The sequence below is a fragment of the Macaca mulatta genome, chromosome 10 (genome assembly GCF_049350105.2).
Source record: "Macaca mulatta isolate MMU2019108-1 chromosome 10, T2T-MMU8v2.0, whole genome shotgun sequence".
NCBI lineage: Eukaryota > Metazoa > Chordata > Mammalia > Primates > Cercopithecidae > Macaca > Macaca mulatta.
In genome coordinates, this window is record NC_133415.1 from 112,285,334 (window position 1) to 112,308,829 (window position 23,496).

The following is a 23,496-nucleotide window of genomic DNA, read 5'->3' on the forward strand; positions in this document are numbered from 1 at the left end:
GAGTGAGAAAGTGAGACAACAGGAATGAACTCAAGGGTGAGGAACCCAAGCAGCTTGGGAAGAGGCAAGAGCACAGATCACCCTCTGTCCTCCCCGGGTCCTGTCATCCCAGGTCCCTGCCAGAGGCGGGTGGACCTCACACTGGGCTCTGAGCCTGTGCTTTCCAGAGAAGGGCCCGATCACCCTCGGCTACCTGGCTGTGGACTGGGATAGTATAAAACCCCTGGCACATCTTCTACCTGGAAAACATAAAAATTTTAAAAAGACCATTATTTTATACCCCGAAAGACACGCAAAAATAGGGAGAAAAACATCAAATTTTAATTAACTTTAAAGCTCAAAAAGGAAAAAGAAATGATAGAAATTAAATGCTTTCATCCTGTCACTCCAGACTCAGCAGGGTACATGATGACCTTCTATTTGTTCAACTCAGCAAGAATGTGATAGAAAAATTGGTGAAGACTTGCTGTAGCCTCTCTCTCAGCGGTTAGAAACATAATCACATCCACGGCTGGGTGTGTGGCTCACGCCTGTAATCCCAGGACTTTCGGAGGCCGAGACGAGCAGATCACCTGAGGTCAGGGGTTTGAGACCAGCCTGGCCAACATGGTCACTAAAAATACAAAAAATAGTCTCCACTAAAAATACAAAAAAAAATTAGTCAGACATGGTGGTGTGCACCTGTAGTCCCAGCTACTTGGGAGGCTGAGGCATGAGAATTGCTTGAAACTGGGAGGCGGAGGTTGCAGTGAGCCGAGATCACACCGCTGCACTCCAGCCTGGGTGACAGAGCAAGCAAGACTCTATCTAAAAAACAAAACAAAACAAAACAAAAGAAACATAATCACATCCACAATTCACAGTGCAAAGCAATTACATGACAGCACGACTATTCTAGATATTTCTGGATGTTAGTATCATTGCTGTTGATATTCTCCTTCTTGTTCTCAAACCAGCTCCATGCTGCTCCATGCCAGCGCCTTGCCCGCCTTCTTCCCTCGCTCCCTCCCACATTCTAGCCTCTGAAATTCCATGATTCTGTTGTGTCCTATGCCAGAGGAGGCTGTCTCGTTAGACCAGTGGGTTCTCCGATCTGGCCACTCATGAACCACACGTGGGGTGTGTTTGAGAATACACTCATGTTCCCAGAGATCCTGACCTAAGTGAATGGAATAGGGCTGAGCATCAGGATTATTTAAAGATGTGCAGGTGGTTCTGATGTACAGCCTGTTAAAAAGCTGCTGTCCAAGACCCCTGTGTGTGGACCTGCCACCCCTCCAGGAGATCTCTCTCTACCAGAATGAAGGGCTTTAGGGTTAATGCTGTGCTGTGGCAACTGGTGCCACCAGGTTCCCATGCACTGTGGGATGGGCTGACCATGCCCCACCCTTGACGAATTATTTGCCAGTTCAGGTATGGTCATCCATGAACCGAAATATGGACTAGACAAAGTCTGATACAAGGCTACTGTCTCCTATACTCAAATATCCAGCTAGTGGTGTCTTAAGCTCTCGTATGTTAAGTTTGGGGGATTTGTCTTCTTCCCTCTGGAAATCTAGATAAGATACAAAGTGAGCGTCATCCTGAGGATACCTTGTCCTGGGAAGATTGGAGATTGATGATGTTTCTAATGACTGAGAGAGGGGCTTGGAGATTGGGGACCACGGGGACAGACAGGTCTCATCCAGGCAGCTCCTGGGACACCTCTTCAACCAGCCTCTGGCTCTCAGGGACCGAGAAACGCAGCCCAGGGCAAGCCTTCCCCTGGGGGAAACAGCTCAGAGCCCTCAGCACCACCATGCAGAAGCAGTTTCTCTTGCTCCTGGGGAAGAGGCCTGGGGGCTTTCCTCTCAAATGCTTACCCTCCACCTGGCTACCTCCAACCAAACAGCAATTCTCCTCATTCAGAAACTTTAGAACTTTCTCCCAGCTTCTTTAAATGGCACTTTCTTTGCATCCATCCTCGTTAGGCCTTCAGCTTTCACATATGGTCTCCCCTTTTGTCTGAGTCCTGTGTTGGGGTACAGATATGCCCACAAATGGGATGAGACACTGTTCAAATAACGGACCAATCTGTCATGACACTGGTGTGTGACAGCCTTCAGACACCACTGTGTGTACCTGTCTCTAGAAGTACAGAGGTGAGGCCCCTTACTCACATTTCATAGGACAAGGCATAGAGATAGGAAAGCATAAGAGGAGAATTTTTAAAAATTACCTGCACTGAGATCTTGAACCCCCAAGAACCCAGTGCTCCCCAATTGCTGTGTCCCTCGACACACAGAGGGTGAGGGATCATGACCTGGAGGTGCTTGGGGTATGGGGGGAGCGTTGCGCACCCCTGCTCACCCACCAGTCTGGGCAGCTGCAAGGACACCAGGCCTTTGGAGGGGACTGCTGTCTCCAAATCCAGCATGCGGGTCATGGAGGCAGGCGTGTCCTCTGTGCACACGAACATTCCTCTCCCTCAATCACTTCCTGACTTCATTTAGACAGGCATGACTCTCTCTCCTCGAAACATACAATCCTTTTCTCCTCTGGGAACTCTGGCTCTGCTGGGGAGCGCTGCCAGCTGGATTCTAAAGAAGAGGAGTGGCCGGGCGCAGTGGCTCACACCTGTAATCCTAGCACTTTGGGAAGCTGAGGCAGATGGATCACTTGAGGTCAGGAGTTCGAGACCAGCCTGGCCAACATGGTGAAACCCCATCTGTACTAAAAATACAAAAATTAGTCGGGTGTGGTGGCGCATGCCTGTAATCCCAGCTGCTCGGGAGGCTGAGGCAGGAGAATTGCTTGAACCTGGGAGGTGCAGGTTGCAGTGAGCTGAGATTGTGCCACTGCACTCCAGCCTGGGCAACATATCAAGACTCAGTCTCCAAAGAAAAAAAAAAAAGAAGTGTTTCGCATTTCCCGGCATCACATGGCCCTGTGGTTTAGTCTTTGGGTTAAAACTGCATCTTCCTCAGTGTGGATGACGGTGGCTGCTTCTGGTGTTGGAGGCCTGCTGAGTTCCTGCGCTGTTCCTGACCTCCCGCTCCAACCACACAGCAGCCCTGTGTCCCGTGGTGCCCAAGAGGGGACTGAGCTCTCACACCGAGGCACTACACCGGGTGGCAGTGTCATGGAGTCGACATGATCCATGGACTTAAAGGAATACTTTGTATCCTTGTGCAAATACAGCTGTAACATTTTTGTAGAATACCAAATTCAAAAGCATTTTTCTTAGGGAAAAGAGTATTCCAGAGGAACTGGTGTTGGCATTCAGGCCACCTCCATCTCTTCCCTTTTCCCTGCCCATGATGTCCTCACAGGTGGGAACCCCTCAGTCCCCTCTGACCCAGGAGGTCTTGGGGGCGATGTACGAAGGAACAGTGTTCAGCTTTGTCTCGGCACTAAGAGAAAGGGCAATGATGAAAACCAGCCCCTGGTTACACTGCGTCTCGCCAAGTGCCAGGGCTGTCCTCACTCTCACTTCTCAACTCGGGGTGATTCTGTCCCCCCAGGGGACAACTGGCAGTGTCTGGAGACATTTTTGGTTATCACACAAGGTGGGCGCGCCCCTGGCATCTATCAAGTGGCGATGGAGTGCTGTGAAATACCCTGCAATGCATGAGGTGACCCCCGCCACAGAGGGTCACCAACCCACCCTGGCAAGATTGTCGTGGCTGAGGAGCTCTTCCTGTGGCTGCTGGAACGACCACACACTGGGTGCTTGAAAGCAACAGAGAAGTACTCTCTCCCTTCTAGAAGTCTGAAATCAAAGTCTGAAATCAAGGTCCGGGCTCCCTCTGGTGGCACCACGGGAGAAGCTGTCCCTTGCCGCTCCCACTTCTGCCAGCTGCCGGGTTCCTCAGGGGTGCCGTCCTCACTCCAGTCTCCAGGACCCGCATCTTCAGGTCTGTCTCTGCTTCGGCTTCACCCTCTCCTCTGTGTGTGCCAAGTCTCCCTCTGCCTCCCTCAGATAAGGATACCCACGGCCGCATCCCGGCCCAGGGATAATCCATCCTCTTTCAGATCTTCACTTCATCCCATCTGCAAAGTTGCTTTTTCCCTGTGAGTTCACATTTACAGTTTCCAGAGACTAGGACATGAGTATCTTTTGGTGGCGGGTGTTATTATTCAGCCAACCACACATATGTTGACAAAATCCCCACAGCACTCTATCAGGTAAGCTCCTAATAATGGCCCCATATTACAGATGGGATAACTGAGGCACAGACAGGTGAAGTCACCCACTCCGTGCTGGGGCTGGGATGGAACCTGGGCTATGGGATCCGGCATTCACCCTGAGTTTCTGCTCAGCTCTGACCGCCTTGGCAGACACAGAGTGGCAATGCAGCTCCTCAAACTTGAGCAACTTCACTTTCTCATGGACACAGCGCTCAAACCCTCAGGACAGGTGTGAAGATCCCAGTGTGGAAGACTCGGATTTAAGAATCACGATCATTAAATCAGGAAGATGTCTTTCCGTTTGGATTTTGCAGGATGACTGTGCTTTTATATTTGGTAAGATAATGTACAACTTCTCATTGATATGAATTTTTAAAAATATGTGACTTGTTGGGAATTTTCCGCCAGAGTGCTGTGTATACCGTCTTGGATCTGAAGGTGGGTTAGTTTGCCAGAGCTGCCGTAACAAAGCACCACGAACCAGGTGGCATAGAACAGCGGAAATCCATGGTCCCACAGTGCCAGAGGCTGGCAGTGTAGAATCAAGGTGTCAGCATAGTTGGCACCTTCTGAGGCCTGGAGGAAGGGTCTGTTCCAGCTTCTCCAGCATCTGGTGTCCCCAGGTGTCCCCTGGCTTGTGATAGTCATCCCCATGTTCCCATGGCATTCGCTCTGATTCTGTACAATATCTTCTTTCCATGTGTCTGCATCCAAGTTTCTCCCTTTTATAAGGACATCAGTCATATAGATTAGGGTCCTGATCTCTGGTATGACCTCACCTTGCCTAATTGCATCTCCTAAGGTTCTATTTCCAAATAAGGTCACTTTCTAAGGTACTTGGCTTTCAGAACTTCGACACAGAAATTTTGGGGGACCACAATTCAACTCACTGCAAAAGAATTCTATATTGAACATTCTTGAGACACGTTTTACTGTGTCTGTAGAGTAAAAGAAAGTTTTAAGAAAGGTGCAACTTCTCTATGCTTGCTACTTTTGTTTTTATTAATATTACCATTACTTGTGGTTTCATGTCTGAACCCCTTTGGTCCTGCCACAGACCCAGCTGCCCTGGTGCCTGTGGCCTCAGCCTCTGTCATCCTCAAGTCCGGGCTGTGGGTGACCATTTAGTACAGGCCACTGAAGCCTGTGTCCACATCCTCCAGCCACAGATCCTCAGGGACACACCCATTGTTGAATGAGTTACTCATTGTGGTGAGGGGAATGCTTGCCATAGAGAACCACAGGGGCTTCTCAGTAAAAGGAAACCTACTACATCAGTTATTTGCCTGGGCTTGGGGAAGTGGGGGCTTTCAGGGTTGGCATGTGAGATGGGAGTAAGTGTCTTTCAGACCTCTGCCCCAAATATAATCTGACCTGGGGTCAGACCATGCTGGATCAATGACGTGGGACAGCTGCATGACCACTCATCAATTAATTACACTTTCTGGCCGCAATGTTCTCAATCAGATAAGAATAGGCCGGGCATGATGGTGGCTCATGCCCATAATCCCAGCACGTTGGGAGGCCGAGGTGGGCAGATCACCTAAGGCCAGGAGTTCGAGACCAGCCTGGCCAAAATGGTGAAACCCCAGCTCTACTAAAAATACAAAAATTAGCCAGGCATGGTGGCACGTGCCTGTAATCCCAGCTACTTGGGAGGCTGAGGCAGGAGGATCACTTGAACCTGGGAGGCGGGGGTTGCAGTGAGCTGACTGCGCCATTTCACTCCAGCTTGGGCAATAAGAGTGAAACTGTCTCCAAAAAATGAGAATGTTAGCGTATACCTTGCAGGACTGAGTGTAAGAGAGCATGTGAAGTGCCCACAATGGCTCTCCCAATTAATGGGAGCTCCTATTTAATCAGATCACCATTGTTTAGTATGTATTCATGCACCTTCTAGTCTCCATGAGACTTTCATGGGTCGCAGTGACACACAGAGCAGAGCAGAACAACAGAAAAGTGCATGTGTTGGGACGTGAAATGGGCTGGGGTGAGGCTGGAGCATGGACCACCTGCCCCTGACCTGGGCACATGCAGAAGGGCTGCCTCTTGGGCTCAAGCCCTGGCTGAGGGTTGCTCACCCTCAGGGGTCCTTGTCCATGTGCTGGAACTATGTGAAGTTTAAGGACACACTTGGTGTTTCTTATATCTTACAATTAGACAATTAAACATATCATCATTTTACTCATCACAAATATGTCTAACTTAGGGAAACTAAAGTATAAGGATTTTGAAAGATAAAGCAATATAATTCAAAGACATTTAAGCAATGGACCAAATCCCTTAATCTTAAGAGCCTGGCCTCTGCAGGGACCCAGCGCATCTCTTCCAATAAAGGTGATAGACAAAGAACTGGAAAAGTTGGGCTGTCATCTTTGTAGCATCTACCAAAGAGAAATGCAGTTGCTTCCCAATTTTAACAATTGTCTCTGAGTTAAAAACAAAGTGATTGTCCAGCAGCAAAACCATCCTTGTTTATATTTTAATTGTTAATATTGCTACTATTGTTATTTCCTTTTCAGTTCAACTGGATTGGGTACCATTCCCTGCTTGTCTACACTTTACAATTAGCGGGGCAGTCTTTAAAAATATCCAATACCAAGAAGCTCTGCTCCTGCTTAGGCTGTAGAAAGTCACAAGAGATTGTTGCTCCCACCTTAACATGAATAATCTATGAGACTGTAAGTGTTCTGAGCCCATCTGAAAGCGGAGGCTACAAGGCAACCTAGTAAAGTAGATTCCAGGAAGTGACAAGACCCTCTGAAGACAGGGTACACACAAACTCTCTCACCTTGGGCAGAGATGGAAGGAATAGGTGATCACCCTAAAAGTGCTAGGGGAAAACAGGTGAAATTGTAACAACTCTTAAAGGCTGCTGACACAGGCTAGCATGACAGTTTGGAACACCAAGGAAGCCTAGACACAAGGGGTTCCACACTCTCTTGTTAGCTCTTTTCCCTGGATCTGTGCTAGATGCTGGTGAGAAAGATCAAGAGCAGGGCAGGAAACAGAGAGCCTTATGAGGAGCCGCAGGAACAAAGCCCCTGTGTTTCCCCAACTCTCCTCTCTCATGACACTATAGCCTCAAGATGCGGAAGAGCTGGAAAGCTCCCTACTCACTATTCTAAAGCAAAGATCTATTCCCTTGAGGGGAGAGGGGAGTGTGGAAAATAGGTCAATGGAACATTTCCAACTGAAACACAAAGAAGAAATAAAAAAACAAACAAAAAACATAAAAGAGCATTCAAGAACTCCAAGACAATATCCAATGATCTAAAATACCTGTAACTGGAGTCCAGGAAAGGGAAGAGAGAGAGAACAAGGAAGAAGATATATTTAGAAACTTCTCAGCAATGGCCTCTTCAGCATTAATAAAATACAACAAACTGCAAATCCCAAAAAGTCAGAGAACACAAAGCAGGATATATGCAAAACAAACAAACAAACAAACAACAACAACAACAACAACAAAAGCCTTGACGTATCACAGTCAAGCTTATAAGAAGTGAAGATAAGGAGATCTTAAAGACATCCAGAGAATGAAGAAACATTACATACAGAAAGACAAAGATGTCAATTACAACAGACTTCTCATCAGAAGCTATGTGAGCCCAAGACAATGGAACAATATTTTTAATACTGAAAGAAAGAAAAACCCCTATCAGTGTAGAATTCTACATTCAGTGAAAATATCTTTCAATAATGAAAATGAAATAGACTTTTTCAGACAAATGAAAGCTTAGGAAAAATGCAACCTGTATCCTGCACTAAAGAAATATGCATGTTCCTCAGGAAGAAGGAAAATAACATGAGTTGGAAATTTGTATCTACACAAACAAACGAAAAAAGCTTAAATGATACAGTAAACATATAAAATACCTCTAAAAGGTATGGAGAAGTAGAAAATATTTGACTGTCTAAAGCAAAAATAGTAAAAATATTGTGTGGCTTATAACATACATAGAAATAAAGTTTAGAACAAAGGAAAGGCAGCACAAAAAATGGGAGGGAATGTACATACAATGTGGTAAAGTCTCTTACCCCATCTGGGAAGTGGTATAACATTATTTGAAGGCAGGCCATGGTAAGTTAAAAACGTATATTATAAGCCCTAGGGTAACCACTACAAATTGAAACAGTGAGATGTAGTTGATGACTTCAAATAGAACATTTTTTAGAAGAGAAGAGACATAAATCCCACCACATTGATAATACATTAAATGACAATAACCTAAATACTCCAATTAAAAGGCAAAAAGCAAGACTCAACTATTTTCTCTCTACAAGAAATTTACTTTAGCTATAGAACTGTTAAAAGTAAAAGGATGAAAAAAGACCTACCATGAGAACATTACTCAAAAGAAAGCAGGACTGACTATATTGACATCAAACAGTGTAGATTTCACAACAAAGAACATCAGGAACAAAAAGGGACATGGCAAATGCTAAAGAGGGCAATGCATCGAGAAGATATAACAATCCTAAATCTGTATACACCAAATAAAAAGGCTTCCAATTACAGAAGGCAAAAACTGACAGAATTGAAAGGAGAAATGGACAAATCCAAAATGTTTTGAGTCGTGTAAAGGCAAATCCAACCACGTGGCTGATGCACGCTGTCCCTGCCACCCATTTCTGTCTCAACTCTCTCCTCCACAACCTAGAGTTTCCTACCAGCCCAGGGCCCTGTGTGACATCAAGGGATTATGTGAAGTTTTGGAAGAACACTAGGGCAGCTTTCTTCAGGATAATAATAATAGCAGATATTTCTGGTGTCCTTGCACTGTGCCAGCTATTATTATGTCCTTTGCTTGAATTTCCTCATTTCATCTTCAAAACAATCCTGGGTGTTCAATCCTGTTTACTACAGTTTTACAGATGACGAGACTGCAGCACAACAAAGTTAAGGAATGAGCCCAAATCGCCAGGAAGACAGAGGAGCTTAACCGCTAGACAGGGCTACACTGCCCTTCTTTTTTTGTTAAGCTATGTAGAAAGGTGGTATTTTCAATGTTAAATGCATAAATGTTAAAATAAATGTATCGTGTCATAGAATACAAATCTGATGGCATTTTTAAGAGAAATTATGGACGTCCTCTTAGGAGAAAGCAAGAAATCCAGGAACACCAAGGATCCAGTCTTGCTCACCTCAGGCTCCCTGAGAGAAGGTGCAGCCTTCTGGGCCTTCAGGAAGTCTTCTGGAGCAAAGCGTGAAGGATTCAAACAATTCCAATGATAAACCCTAAAGTTTTAGGGTCAAAAGTAGTCTTTCAATTGTGATTTTTCATCGCAATGGAGTTTTACATTTTACATTGCAACATAAGTTTTAAACATTTTCTTGTGGAATGGCTACATGGTGCATTTCCAAGGGTCTGCAGACTCCTATGAAGAAATACTGAGATATATGGCCAGGCACAGTGGCTCCCACCTGTAATCCCAGTGCTTTGGGAGGCCAAGGTGGGTGGATCACTTGAGCCCAGGAGTTCAAGACTAGATGGGGCAACATGGGGAAACTCTACCTCTACAAAAAATAAAAATAAAATACTGAGATAAGAGATTCAAGTAAGATAAGATTGTTTGCTTGTTTTCCAATAAGCAAACAAATGTTTAGAAGCACAAACTCCCCACATCAGCATCCTTACTTTTACGGTATTATTACTGCTGTTATTTTCTCTATTTGTCCCAGGTCACACCCTTGCTCTGCTTTGTCCTAATGGCAGGACAGTGTCTGTCCACTTAGAGCAGAGGCTGTTGATGTGACCTCCTTCCACACTTCTCTCCTTTCTGGCCCTCATCAGTGATATGATCAATCATCATCTTCCCACCCACTGGGTAGAGTCCTGACCTCCAAGCTTGTACTCTCAATGACCTATTTGTCCTCCAAAGCCAGATGATGCTCTTCTATTCTCATGCTCCTATCTGGTATGATCCGATCAAACATTTCATAGCACAGGTGTGTGATTTGTATAAATTAATGAACCGTTCCAGACCTCTGGGTCTTTTATCAAACGAAAGAAACACTCCTATTGTTGGTCAAGATCTAACAGGAGCACGAGAAGACTTCTGGTAGTCCCTGGCACATAATAGCCCCTGTACAAGTGCAAGCTCGTGTTTAATCAGATCACCTTTGTTTTGCATGTTTTAGGCTCACTCTTCATTCAAAGAGGGTTCAGACACACAGTAGCACATATATTAGAACAGCACAATAGAGATTTGGAAAGAGTGAGAAAGGAGAGACAAAGGGAATGAAAACCAGGGTCAGGTTTTCCATGAAATGAACCGGAGGTGAGGCTGGGGTACAGAACGTCCACTGTGCAGGCCTGAGCACTCACCGGAGGGGCTGGGCTGCCTGGGCTCCAAGCTCCTGCCTTGGATGCTGTGTACACATCCAAGCATGTCCTGGGGGTCCTTGGCCACATTCTGGGCTTATGTAAAGTTACAAGACAGACCTGATGCACCTTATACCTCAAAGTTCCTAAAGTTAAAAATGTATACATGAATAAATATCATCTATATCCATATATCAGTTTTTGTATTCAAAGTAGCAGGCATTTCATAGGAAGTAAAATATTAGAACCCTTACAACTTAAGGCACAAGAAGCACAATTCTAAGAAACCTGATGCTTGCACCCCAACCTTGATCCTGTGAACTCTGAGAGTTCCTGGTAGGTTTCCTCTGTCCCCGTTAGAAGGTCTCTGGGGGAACTTGGGGGGATTCGATGGTGACCATGCTTCTTTGGGTATGCTCACTGGAGGAGTCAGTGCCTAGAAGTGAAAACAACTGGTGAGAAGCATTCCCCTTCCTGCTTATTTCTGTACCAGCTTGTCATCTCTGTTATTGTGCCCCTCTTTCTTCTCATCCACTCCGCAGTTTTGATGCCATTTTGTGCCCTAACCCTCACCACCCCTGGCTGTGTTCCCGCTTCTAGGAGACAAACAATGGTTCTTTCCTCTAGAAAATAATAATGCAACCATGGTGGTGTGTCTGAATTATATGGTGTGTGCAGGGGGTGCTTTTAAAATATGTTGATACTTAGAACCCCTCCCTAGCTATTCTTATTTAATTGTGCTGGTGTTAACTGGCATAGACTTTTAAAAAATCAACCCAATTGATTCTGTTTTATAGCTTGGGTCAAGAAGTATTGTCCCAGAACAACATAGACCCAATAAGCAGCTTATGTACCACCTCCCTCTTGCAAGACAGACATCCCTAATCAATCACTGTGATTGGCAGAATTCTAAGATGAGTCTCATGATCTGTGTCCCTTGGTATTACACCTTGAATAATCTCCTTCCCTTCAGTCTGGGGAGAACTGGTGACTTGCTTCTGGCCAACAGGACATGGCAAAGGTGATGGGCTGTCATTCCCTTCATAAGGTTACATTATCTTCAGGTGGGAGAGACTCGCCAGCTAGCCTTGAAGAAGCAAGCAGCCATTTTTTGAGCTGCTTCCCAAACAAGTCACAGGTCAGGGGGCTGCAGGCACCTCTAGGCACCTGAGGGCTGACCACCTGTGAGCTACTGGAGTCCTTAACCACACAACCAAAGGGACATAAATTCTGCTAATCATCATGTCAGTGAGTTTGGAAGTGGGTTCTGCCCCAGTCGAGTCTCCAGTTGAGAACTCAGTCCAGTGAGGCCTTGGTTGCATTCGGGTGAGACCCAGAGAACCCAATGAAGTTGTGCCCAGACCCCAGACCCATGGAATCTGTGAGATAATAAATGAGTGTTGTTTTAAGCTGTGAGATTTGGGCAATTTGTTATACAGCATACTATATGGATACAGTAATGAATGTCATCACCTAGGACAGGAGGAGGCCCTGCAGTCTTTAGCACTCCAGTCCAGGAAGCTATGGCCACAAGCTAAGTGTGGCCTCTGAGATGAAATCTGTTGAAATTTGTATTAGTTTCCCATTATTGCTATAACAAATTACTGCAAATTGAGTGCTTAAACAATACACATGTATTATCTTACAGTTCTGGAGTTCAGAAGCTTGAAATGGGCCTCAAAGGGCTAAAATCAATGTGTTGGCAGAGCTGTAGTCCTTTCTGGAGGTCCTAGAGGAGAACCTATTTTCTTGCTTTTTCCAGCTCCTGAGGGCTCCTCACAGTCCTAGGCTAATGGCCCCTTCCTCCATCTTCACAGCTGGCAATGGCAGGCCATGTCTTCCTCAAATCACATCACATCACTCTGACGTTGCTGCCTCTTCTGTCTCTCTCTTCACTTTTAAAGACCCTTGTGACTGACTACATTGACCCACTTGATAATCCAGGATACTTCTCCTGTCTTAAGGCTTAATTAATTCCCCTTTGCTATGTAACTGAACATACTCAAGTATTTCAGAGATTAGGACATGGACTTTTGGGGTGCCTTCTACAGCACCCCACACCTGGATAAAGAATGTACTCATCCCCCTTTCACTGCACAACCCCTGCCCCCAGAGGGCTTGGCCTGCAGCTTTATGCCTGTTGTCCCAGCATAATCATTAGTAGCACCTCACTTCTCCAAAATGTCTATAAATTATATTGTCGCCCTTTTTGAATACTAGGAGTTCTCAACCTTAATATAGCCAATGATTCCTTAATAACATCAATATCCAGTTAATGCTGCATTCCTCTGATGGTTCCAAGTGATTTTTTTTTTTTAATTTTCAAATCAGGACCCAGATAAGCTTTCATCCCAATTTGTTGATATGTTTCTACAGTCTCTTAATCTGTAATCAATAATCCCTTTCAATATATTGTGAACAAAAGTTCTCTGAAAAAGAATTTGGAGGAAAGAGACTTTATTTTAGTGAATAGTTTGCAAACCAGAGAGTCACAGCCTTCGGTGTAAAATGAAAGATGCTTTACAGAGAACACAGGAAGCGTTTGGCTTTTATAGAGAAAGTTCTCAGACAGGTGCATTTATGTAAAAAAAGGATTCAAACAAGCTTAGTTCCGATTAGCCAACACAGCTGAGTTCTGATTGGCCAGTATAACTGAGTCCTGATTGGTCAAGCCAGGTGGGCTCTGATTAGTTGGCTGGTGTTAGCTCTGAAAGTCACAAAGTGAAACAGCCGTGTGGGTTTTGCGGGAACTTAGAGTACGTGCGTGGCCTCTACTGAGCAAATGACTGCCTGTCTCTATTTGAAATTTAGGCCCAGTGAGCCACTCAGGATCCTCTTGAAGGACTGACTCTTTCAGGTTCACATTTGTTCACACTTGATTTTAACAAAATCAGATCATTTGTCCAGAAAGTTTCCCACATCTGGACTTTGCTACCCACACCCTGTGTGGTTTTTGTGTTTGTTTGTTTGTGTTTGAGATGGAGTTTCCCTCTTGTTGCCCAGGCTGGAGTGCAATGGTGTGATCTCGGCTCACTGCAACCTCCGCCTCCCAGGTTCAAGCGACTCTCCTGTCTCAGCCTCCCAAGTAGCTAGGATTACAGGTGCCCACCACCACACCTGGCTTTTGTGTGTGTGTGTGTGTGTGCGTGTGTATTTTTAGTAGGACAGGGTTTCATCATGTTGGTCAGGCTGGTCTCAAACTCCTGACCTCAAGTGATCCACCCACCTCGGCCTCCCAAAGTGCTGGGATTACAGGCATGAGCCACCGTGCCTGGAGCTCCAGTGTGGTTTTTAAACACACACTACTGCTGCTGCTGCTGCTGCTGCTGCTGCTGCTGCTGCTGCTGCTGCTTCTTCTTCTTCTTCTTCTTCTTCTTCTTCTTCTTCTTCTTCTTCTTCTTCTTTTTTTTTTTTTTTTTGACAAAGTCTCACTCTGTTGCCTAGGCTGGAGTGCAGTGGCGTGATTCTGGCTCACTGCAGCCTCCACCTCCTGGGTTCCTTGCCAATTCTCCTGCCTCAGCCTCTCAAGTAGCTGGGATTATAGGCACGCGCCACCACGCCCAGCTAATTTTTGTATTTTTAGTAGAGACGAATTTTCACCATGTTGGCCAGGCTGGTCTTGAACCCCTGACTGCAAGTGATCCACCCACCTCGGCCTCCCAACATGCTGGGATTACAGGCATGAGCCACTGTACCCGGTGTCCCCCATGTGGTTTTTAAACACATACTTTCCTTCTCTTCCTCTTCTTTTTTTTTCGACAAAGTCTCACTCTGTTGCCCAGGCTGGAGTGTAGTGGCACGATCCTGGCTCACTGCAGCCTCTGCCTCCCAGGTTCCAGCAATTCTCCTGCCTCAGCCTCCTGAGTAGCTGGGATTACAGGCATGCACCACCATGCCCAGCTAATTTTTGTATTTTTAGTAGAGAGAGGGTTTCACCATATCGGCTAGGCTGGTCTCAAACTTCTGACCTCAAGTGATCCACCTGCCTCAGCCTCCCAAAGTGCTGGGATTACAGGCATAAGCCACCGTGCCCAGCTGACTTTTAAATAGATGCATTTCCATATTTCCTGTGAATGGATAGCTATGCCCAGAGGCTAGATTTTGTTCAAGTTTGATTAGTTTTTTTTTTGAAGTGGGAAACAAAAGTACTTCCTAGGACGAGTGATCTGCACCCGTCGGGAGCATATTGCGCCTGTCTCTCCTTTTTGGATGTTTGGAGCCACGTACAGCTACTGCCTAAATCTGTTACTTAATCAGGGGTCCCAACATAGCAACATTGTAATTCTATCAATTCTTCATTTATTACTTGGAGCTATAATGCTTTTATAAAGTTAAAATTTTCTTCACTGCTTGGTTATCATGTGGCATAGTTTGTATAAGAAAGGCAGGAAAATGATTGAACCTTTTTTTTTAAAACCAATTTCCAAAATATTGAGTTGGATCCTTAAAATATGATCAATGAGGTTTTGTTTAGTAAAATTAATTTAATTTTTTTTTTAAATTTAAGCATTGTTTGTGTGTCTCCATTCATGGCAGTTATCACTGTTAGTGATGTTTACTTTAGCCCATCTTTGGTGGGATTTATTCAAGTTGACACCTGGGTCTCTTAAATACCACCTTAGTAGGCTTTGATAATGTCCTCACTTCCCGTTATGATAAAATGCTCCAAGATTATCTGGAACATTTCTTGCCTGAGACAAATAATCAGTTATTTCTCCAAGGAATCCTGGTTCCTTTTAGAGAAAAATGAAGTAGTGACCACAATCTATGTGCTGGGAGTATGCATTGCTACTGCAGTGGTCATTGTTTCTAGGCCTTTTCAGAGGATACAACTGGGTGTGTGTGTATATATATATATATATGTGTGTGTGTGTATGTGTGTGTGTGTGTATATATGTTAAAATAGATCCTGAGTTTATGCTGATCCTTTATAATTAGATTCAGAATTCTTGGGATCTTACTGAACCTCTGCATCTTCTTCCTCCTATTCTAAAGACTCCAGCGGCCAGTGGCAAAGTAATTATCCCATTACTTTGCTTTCTCTTGCAATCTACCCAAGACACTGCCAGAATGGAACACAGCATTACCAGCAAAATTAGTGTCACTACAATCAGGTTAGGTTTGTGTGTGTGTGTGTGTGTGTGTGTGTGTGTGTGTTCTTTTTTTTTTTTTTTTGATGTAACTTACTAGGGACATACAGTCAAATATCTGTGTTTTAAAGTCAGCCAAGAGAGTCCCTATGTCTGGTCATTCTACCAACTTGATATAGTGTTAAGTTTAGCTGTTTCAGCTTGACTGCAATTATTAGGGATTGCTTTTTTTAAAAAAAAAATTATATATAATTTTATTACTACTTATGAATTAATCTTACATAATTATAACTGACTTTACATAATTATGTCAAAATATTTGCATGGCTCTCGAGTCATGTTTACTGAAAGGATATACCCTGAGCCGTCCAACTCCCATTCCTGCCCCTTCTACCCTGGTCCTTGACTCTTTCTGCAAGTAGATATATTTTTAACATTTTTGGTTTATTCTTCCTTTTAAAAAGATAGGCCGGGCGCGGTGGCTCACGCCTGTAATCCCAGCACTTTGGGAGGCTGAGGCAGGCAGATCATGAGGTCAGGAGATCGAGACCATCCTGGCTAACACGGTGAAACCCTGTCTCTACTAAAAATACAAAAATATTAGCCGGGCGTGGTGGCGGCGGGCGCCTGTAGTCCCAGCTGCTCAGGAGGCTGAGGCAGGAGAATGGCATGAACCTGGGAGGTGGCGCTGCAGTGAGCCGAGATCGCGCCACTGCACTCCAGCCTGGGTGACAGAGCGAGACTCCGTCTCAAAAAAAAAAAAAAAAAAAAAAAAAAGATAGTCAAGTGTGTTTCTGTCTTAGTCTGTTCAGCCTGCTATCACAGAATATTGTAGACTAGGTGGCTTATAAACAGCAGAAATGTATTTCTCAGAGTACTGAGCTGGGAAGTCTGAGGTCAAGGCACTGGCAGACTCAGGGTCTGATGAGGGCAACTTCCTCATTCGTAGATGGCTGTCTTCTCACGGGGTGAAAGCGGCAAGGGAGCTCTCTGGGGTCTCTTTTCTAAGGGCACCAATTTCATACATGAGGGATCTGCCCTCATGGCCTCATCATCTCCCACTTCCAAATACAATCACATTGGAGATTAGGTTTTAAACCGAAAGTTTAGAGTGGCACAAACTTCAGTCTGTAGCAGCACACACACACACACACACACACACACACACACACACACTTATATCCCACCTTCTTAGATAAACAGAATGTCATACAGCCGGGTGCGGTGGCTCATGCTTGTAATCTCAGCACTTTGAGAGGCCGAGGCAGGTGGATCACCTGAGGTCAGGAGTTCAAGACCAGCCTGACCAACATGGTGAAACCCCGTCTCTACTAAAAATACAAAAATTAGCTGGGCATGGTGGCGCATGCCTGTAATCCCCAGCTACTTGGGAGGCTGAGGCAGGAGAATCCCTTGAACTCAGAAGGCAGAGGTTGCAGTGAGCCGAAATCATACCATTGCTCTCCAGCCTAGGCAACAAGAGTAAAACTCAGTCTCAAAAAAAAAAAAAAAAAAAAAAAACTACCATACATATTATCTCCCACTTGGCATTTTTCAATTAATAACACTAGAGTCACTCCATAGCAATAGGTAAAAATACTTCTTATTCCTTTTTCTGCTGAATGATCCTCCATTGTGTGGGTGTACCATAGTATATTCAACCAGTCCCCTCTTCATGGGCATTTAAATTGTTTCCAGGTATTGCCAAAAAAAAAAAAAAAAAAAAAAAAAAAGCTGCAGTGATTAGCCTTATACAAATGCCTTTTTATATTTTTGCCCATGAATCTTTAGAATGAACTCTTAGAAGTGGGATTGTTAGGTTAAAGGATATAATGCATATACCATTTTTTCTTTTAAAAAAAAAAATGTCAGCAGGGTGCAGTGGCTCACACCTGTAAGCCCAGCACTTTGGGAGGCCAAGGCAGGAGGATCACTTGAAGCCAGGAGTTCAAGACCAGCCTGGGCAACATAGGGAAACCCTGTCTCTACAAAAATAATAAAAAATTAGTGGAGCGTGGTGGCATGTACCTGTAGTACCAGCTACTCAGGAGGCTGAGGTGGGAGGATCACTTGAGCCTAGGAGGTTGAGGCTGCAGTGAGCCATGATTGTGCATGGCACTCCAACCTGGGTGACAGAGCAAGACGCTGTTTTAAAAAAAAAAGAAAAGAAGAAGAAGAAGAAGAATAGAAATGCTTTCTCATTATATTTTTCTTTCCCACCAGCGATGTATAGGAATGCCTATTTCACAGTGTTGTCAATAGAGAATGAAGTCCATCTTTTGGATATGAGACAAATGGACTAAAGAGAAATTGTTTATTAATTAATTTTAATCAGGATTTCTCTTATTCTGAGCAAGCTTGGACCTCGTTTTCTTTATTGAGGGCCATTTGCAATTTTTGGTGCCCTATTCTTAAGCTCCTTCTGTTGTCTGACCGTCATCCTTCTCCCATGCATAGACTATTTCACCCCCAGTGCAGACCTGCCGTCTAGGTATTGGGAGACTCACATGCTGGATTCGGGGAGTTGCTTCCTTGAGCTGCACCTTAAACCTTCCCTGTATATTCTGCAGCTTGTAGAGATATGTAGATCAGAAGTTCACTAGAGGCAGCTCACTTTGGTTTTGTTTTTTAAAGTCTGAGGCACAGCGATAGCATTTATTTAATTCATAATATTCTATAGGTAATTTTAATGCCATTTTTCAATTTTCCACGTTTATAAAAAGTTGCCATTCATAAATCTTGAAGTGTGAAGAACTAATTTTCTCTAATCATTAAATATTAGTGATTATTACCACATCTATTTATTTTTTAATTATTATTATTTTAATTTCCATACGTTATTGGGGAAAAGGTGGTGATTGATTACATAAGTAAGTTCTTTAGTGGTGATTTGTGAGATTTTGGTGCACCCATCACCCCAGCAGTATACGCTGCACCCTGCACCCTATTTGTAGTCTTTAATCCCTCACCCCCTTTCCACCCTTTCCCCCTGAGTCCTCCAAGTCCATTGTGTCATTCTTATGCCTTTGCATCCTCATAGCTTAGCTCCCACTTATGAGTGAGAACAAACAATATTTGGTTTTCCATCCCTGAGTTACTTCACACAGAATAATAGTCTCCAGTCTTATCAAGGTCGTTGTGAATGCCATTAATTCATTCCTTTTGATAGCTGAGTAGTATTCCATTTTATATATATGTGTGTATATATGTGTGTATATATACGTATACACGTATATATACACACGTGTGTATATATACATATACACGTATATATACACACGTGTGTATATATACATATATACACACACACATATATATCAAAGTTTTATATATATATAAAAACATATCAAAGTTTATCCACTTGTTGGTTGATAGGCATGTGGGTGGGTTACATGTTTTTGCAATTGCGAATTGTGCTGCTATAAACGTGCGTGTGCAGGTATCTTTTTTGTGTAATGACTTGTTTTCCTCCAGGCAGATGCCCAGTAGTGGGATTGCTGGATCAAATGGTAGTTCTACTTTTGGTTCTTTAAGGAACCTCCACATTGTTTTCCATAGTGGTTGTGCTAGTTTACTCTCCCACCAGCAGTGCGGAAGTGTTCCCTGTTCACCGCATCCGTGCCACTTTGTAGGGCATCTTTCCTAGGTGGGCTTTGCCCCGCAGGGCGTGTGGCTACATCATTTCATGTTCAGTGATGCTGAACACGGGCAGCTGGTTCGCCCATTGGTGGCCTGGGCCTGACAGAGCCAGTGTCATGGTCCCACCAATATATCACTTCCACAGTTGAGCATCCATTGATAACTCTTACCTAGATCTGTCACTCCCTTTGAAATTATTAGCCAGCATTCTCTCTTACCACCAGTTTGGTTACCCTGAGACTTTCGTATAGGACAGTCCAGATAACTATCTTATTCTTTCTTGTTATTTTTCAGAATAATACAATGAAGGGTTGTGTTTAGAGGGTAAAATCTGGGTGTTAGGTGTGTGCTCATTTTAAAGTACTGCCAAGTTGCATTTTTCTAAAGCATTTTAGTAGACAGAGAATGAAGAAAATATCAAAAAATATCAATTTAACCTCATAATATTTCTTTAAAAATATTTCTATTTTTAGAAATATTGATATGTTGATATTAATTGATACTTTCAAATTCAACTGTAAGATTATAAGATATTCCTCAATTTCTTTAACATTTTCACTTCTTTTCTCTTTAGGCTGAAAATTTTGGTTCCTAACAATATTAACATAATCACTTGCTTGATCCTATAACTGTTTCAAAATAACCATGCCAATCATAACTCATTTTTAAATTTGTAGGTGTTTTCCTTTTTAGAATACATCCTATTAGGCATATCTCACAAAAACTGTGTTTTAAAGTCAGTTGAACCCATGATACTCTCCATGTGCTGATGCTGCCACCAATCTGATAGAATTTTAGATTCATTTGTTTCTTTCTGTTTTCAAATTTCAGATTGCTTTTCTACTCATATTTAATATTGCTTTGTAGTTATACAAAAACATGTACATGGTTCCAAAACCAACATTATATAAAAATTACATTCAGAGAAGTTTGCATCCTCCCTGTCTCCTCCACTCCAATCCACCTCTCTGCCACGATTCACCATTTACTAGATTTTGGCTGGTCTTTCCATTGCTTATTTCATGATGCAAGGGACTAAGTAAATCCATTCATATTTCTCTTTTGCATGATTTTTAAAATATTTTTTCCAGTGTTTCTTTGCAGAGAGTCTTAGAAGTAAGATCAATTGGCAAAGAATAAATGCACATGAAATTTTCTGGTGAGTTGCCAAGTTCCACTCTCTTAGGGATTTGCATTCTCACCAGACAGATAAAAGACTGACTGTTTCTACACAGTATTATCACCAGAGTGTGCAATCCAAGGACTGAGCTTTTTTCAGTTTAATAAGTGGCCATTTTAAGTTGTATTTCTCATATTATTAATAAAGATGAGCGTCTTTTCATACAATTGAGGGTCATTTACATTTCTTGTGGATTCTTTGTTTATATCTTTTGCTTGATTTGAAAAATTTGATTTTTGCTCGAATTCTTCTTTACTTATGACTGTTTTCTGTACAATACAGATATTATGATTTTGAGATTGTTCCATGTTTTATATATTAACATTTTCTTTATTTTTATAGCTGAGTAGATTTGGACATGCCACAATTTGTTTGTTGCTAGTAGTTGGAGATTTGAACTGCTTCCAATTTGGGGCTATTAGGAATAGTTCTGAACATAAATAATTCATATACCCTTGTAAGTGTGTGTGTGTGTGTGTGTCTATGTAATCTTCATTTCTCCTGGGTAAGCACCTAGCAGCAGAATCATGGGGTGGGTGACTAATGCATGTCTGACTGTAGAAGGTGATCAATGAATGAATGACTGTATAAGGTGATCAATGCCTGTTTGACTGTACAAGTTACTGCCATGCTATTTCCAAGGGGCTACACCATTTTGCATTCTCATCAACAATGTAATGGATCTATTATTAATTTTCAAAGAGTAACACAAACATATTTACAAATTAAGTTTTGATTTCCCACACAGTAGAATATCTCAATCTATCTACAGCATATAAGCACATATGTATCTCCTGCATAAACCAAAGCTTTTCTCAATCCTCAACCCATTTGAAGGGTGCAAAGCGGTCACAAACCCCACTATTAGGAACTACTGTTTCAGAGCAGCATTTAGAGATGGAAGGTGTCTGTTTTCTAGCAGCCGCCAGGGGCACCCGTGATCACTTCTGTGTTTCTCTAACTGAGCAAAGTTCATTTTAAAGGACACACATCCTCAAAGATCCCCAGAACATGTCTCAGTGCACCACCTGAAAAGCACCAATTCAATAATATAAAATTCTGGACTATAAAAATCTCTTTCATGGTGCATTAGCACTGCTGCAGCAGGGTTTTGTCATTAGGTGCTAAAGCTGCTTGTGTTTTTTGTTTGTTTGTTTGTTTTTGAGATGGAGTTTCACTCTTGTTGCCCAGGTTGGGGTGCAATGGTGCAATCTCGACTCACTGCAACCTCCGCCTCCCGGGTTCAAGCAATTCTCCTGCCTCAGTCTCCCAAGTAGCTGGAATTACAGGCATGCGCCACCACACCTGGCTAATTTTGTACTTTTTTTTCTGATAGAGATGGGGTTTTACCATGTTGGTCAGGCTGGTCTCTAACTCCTGACCTCAGGTGATCTGCCCGCCTTGGCCTCCCAAAGCATTGGGATTACAGGTGTGAGCCACCGCACCTGGCCTAAAGCTGATTTTTATTGTTGTTGTTTTATATTTTTCATCACAAACTGCAAAAGTAAAAATTTTCTACTACCCCTCCTATCCCCAATATTCCCCCATGTCCCCAATGGATGTGAAAATGCAAATTGCAAAAATGCGAAGTTGCACAATTCAGCATCCATAAGGTAAAAACTGACTAATTGTTCTGGAGCAACACAGCCTGTGTATACTTGCTACGGGTCACAGCTCTCAACCCTGCTGTGTGGCAGGCAGCCCCTCCATGGAGGGAGGGCACTAGAAGAGGCCCGGGGACCTCTATCTGCACCCCATGTGCTCGTCCCCAGCTGGGCGGACCCAAGGCAGGACTCCACCTGGATGAGGGCAGCTCCTGAGCTGTGCAGCCTGGGCCCTCCCCGTGCACCTGTGCCCTTGCAGATGAAGAGGGCGGCTCTGCCTGCAGCGTGGGTGCCATCCAAGCCAGGGCCAGGGCCAGGGTCTGCACAGTGGGGAGTCCTCAAAGCAGGTGAGGACCTGAAGTATATGGGCTGCAGGGCAGGCAAACCCCCAAATTGGGGTTTAGCCTGAAAATGTTCTTGGCTTTACCCAGGAAATAATTCAGGGCTGAGCTAGAGGCATAGTGGTAAGCTCTGTGACGGTTCATACAGAGCAGGGCTACCCACCAGGCAGTGTGTGGAGAGCAGCAGCTGTGGGGCAGTGCTGCCACCATATTTATACCCACTTTTAATTACATGGAAAGTAAGGGGGGAGTTATTCAGAAATTTCTAGAAAAAGGGTGGTAACGTCCAGGTGTTGCCATGGCAACGGTAAACTGTCATTGAGCTGGTGGGCGTGTCTCATGCAGATGAGCTTCTGCCTATTCCATGTTTCAGCCAGTCTTCACTCTGGTTGGGAGTCCAGTCCCGCCTCCTATATCACATTCAGACTCAGTAGCTTCAGGCGCTTGTCCAGGCTACCTTTGTTGGATAGAGGGCGACAGAAGCTCAGAACGGCACATACACTAGGGCAGGGGTGCAGAGAGGTGCAGTGCAGCGGGGCTGCATGGTGGGTGAGGGGGATCTGGGCAGGAAGTTGACCCCGCCAGGCTGGAGCGCAGGTCACCCATGGTCCCGGCTCCACCCGGGTGGGCGCTGCAGGCTCTGAGCCCTGGCTCAGTCCGAGGGTCACTCAGCCACCTCGGGGGACTGGACCGGCCCCGGGTAACAGGAAGCTGGGTGTACACCTGGTGCCTGGTCAACCAGGAACATTTGAACATTTCAATATCCATTTCTATTTTTTTAAAACAAGCATCCCCCTCTGTCAGTCATTAATATAGAATCACTATGGAGCGATGACTACGTAAAATTTCCATGACTTTTGGAAAGTTTCCATGAGTTTGGAAAGAGCCACCCAGGGAATCTCCTCTCCCGCGTCCGCACCCCGCGCCCTCTGCCGGGCGTCTGGCGCATTTCTTCCAGAGAATACGGACCCGAATTATTACAGCGGAGCCTCGGCCGCAGTCTCCCCAGCCGCCGCCAGAGGGAAACCTGATCCCTTGCAGGATTCCTAGGGGCTCCCAGAGAAGCCCCAGGCTGTGCTTCTGCCTGCTAGTTCTGGGATGGGTGAGCCTTGGGAAAGCAAAGAGAATAGAAAGTAATTCTCC

The 23,496-nt window shown here is 44.2% G+C and overlaps 1 long non-coding RNA gene across 1 annotated transcript in view; it reads right to left on the reverse strand.

The window, feature by feature from the left end:
- Positions 1-305: 305 nt before the first annotated feature.
- Positions 306-23,496, reverse strand: part of LOC144332209 (uncharacterized) — a 66,969-nt gene continuing 43,778 nt past the window's right edge. Inside the window, exon 3 of the long non-coding RNA XR_013400094.1 lies at positions 306-4,892. This is a non-coding gene — a long non-coding RNA (uncharacterized LOC144332209). The remainder of the gene's footprint in view (positions 4,893-23,496) is intronic.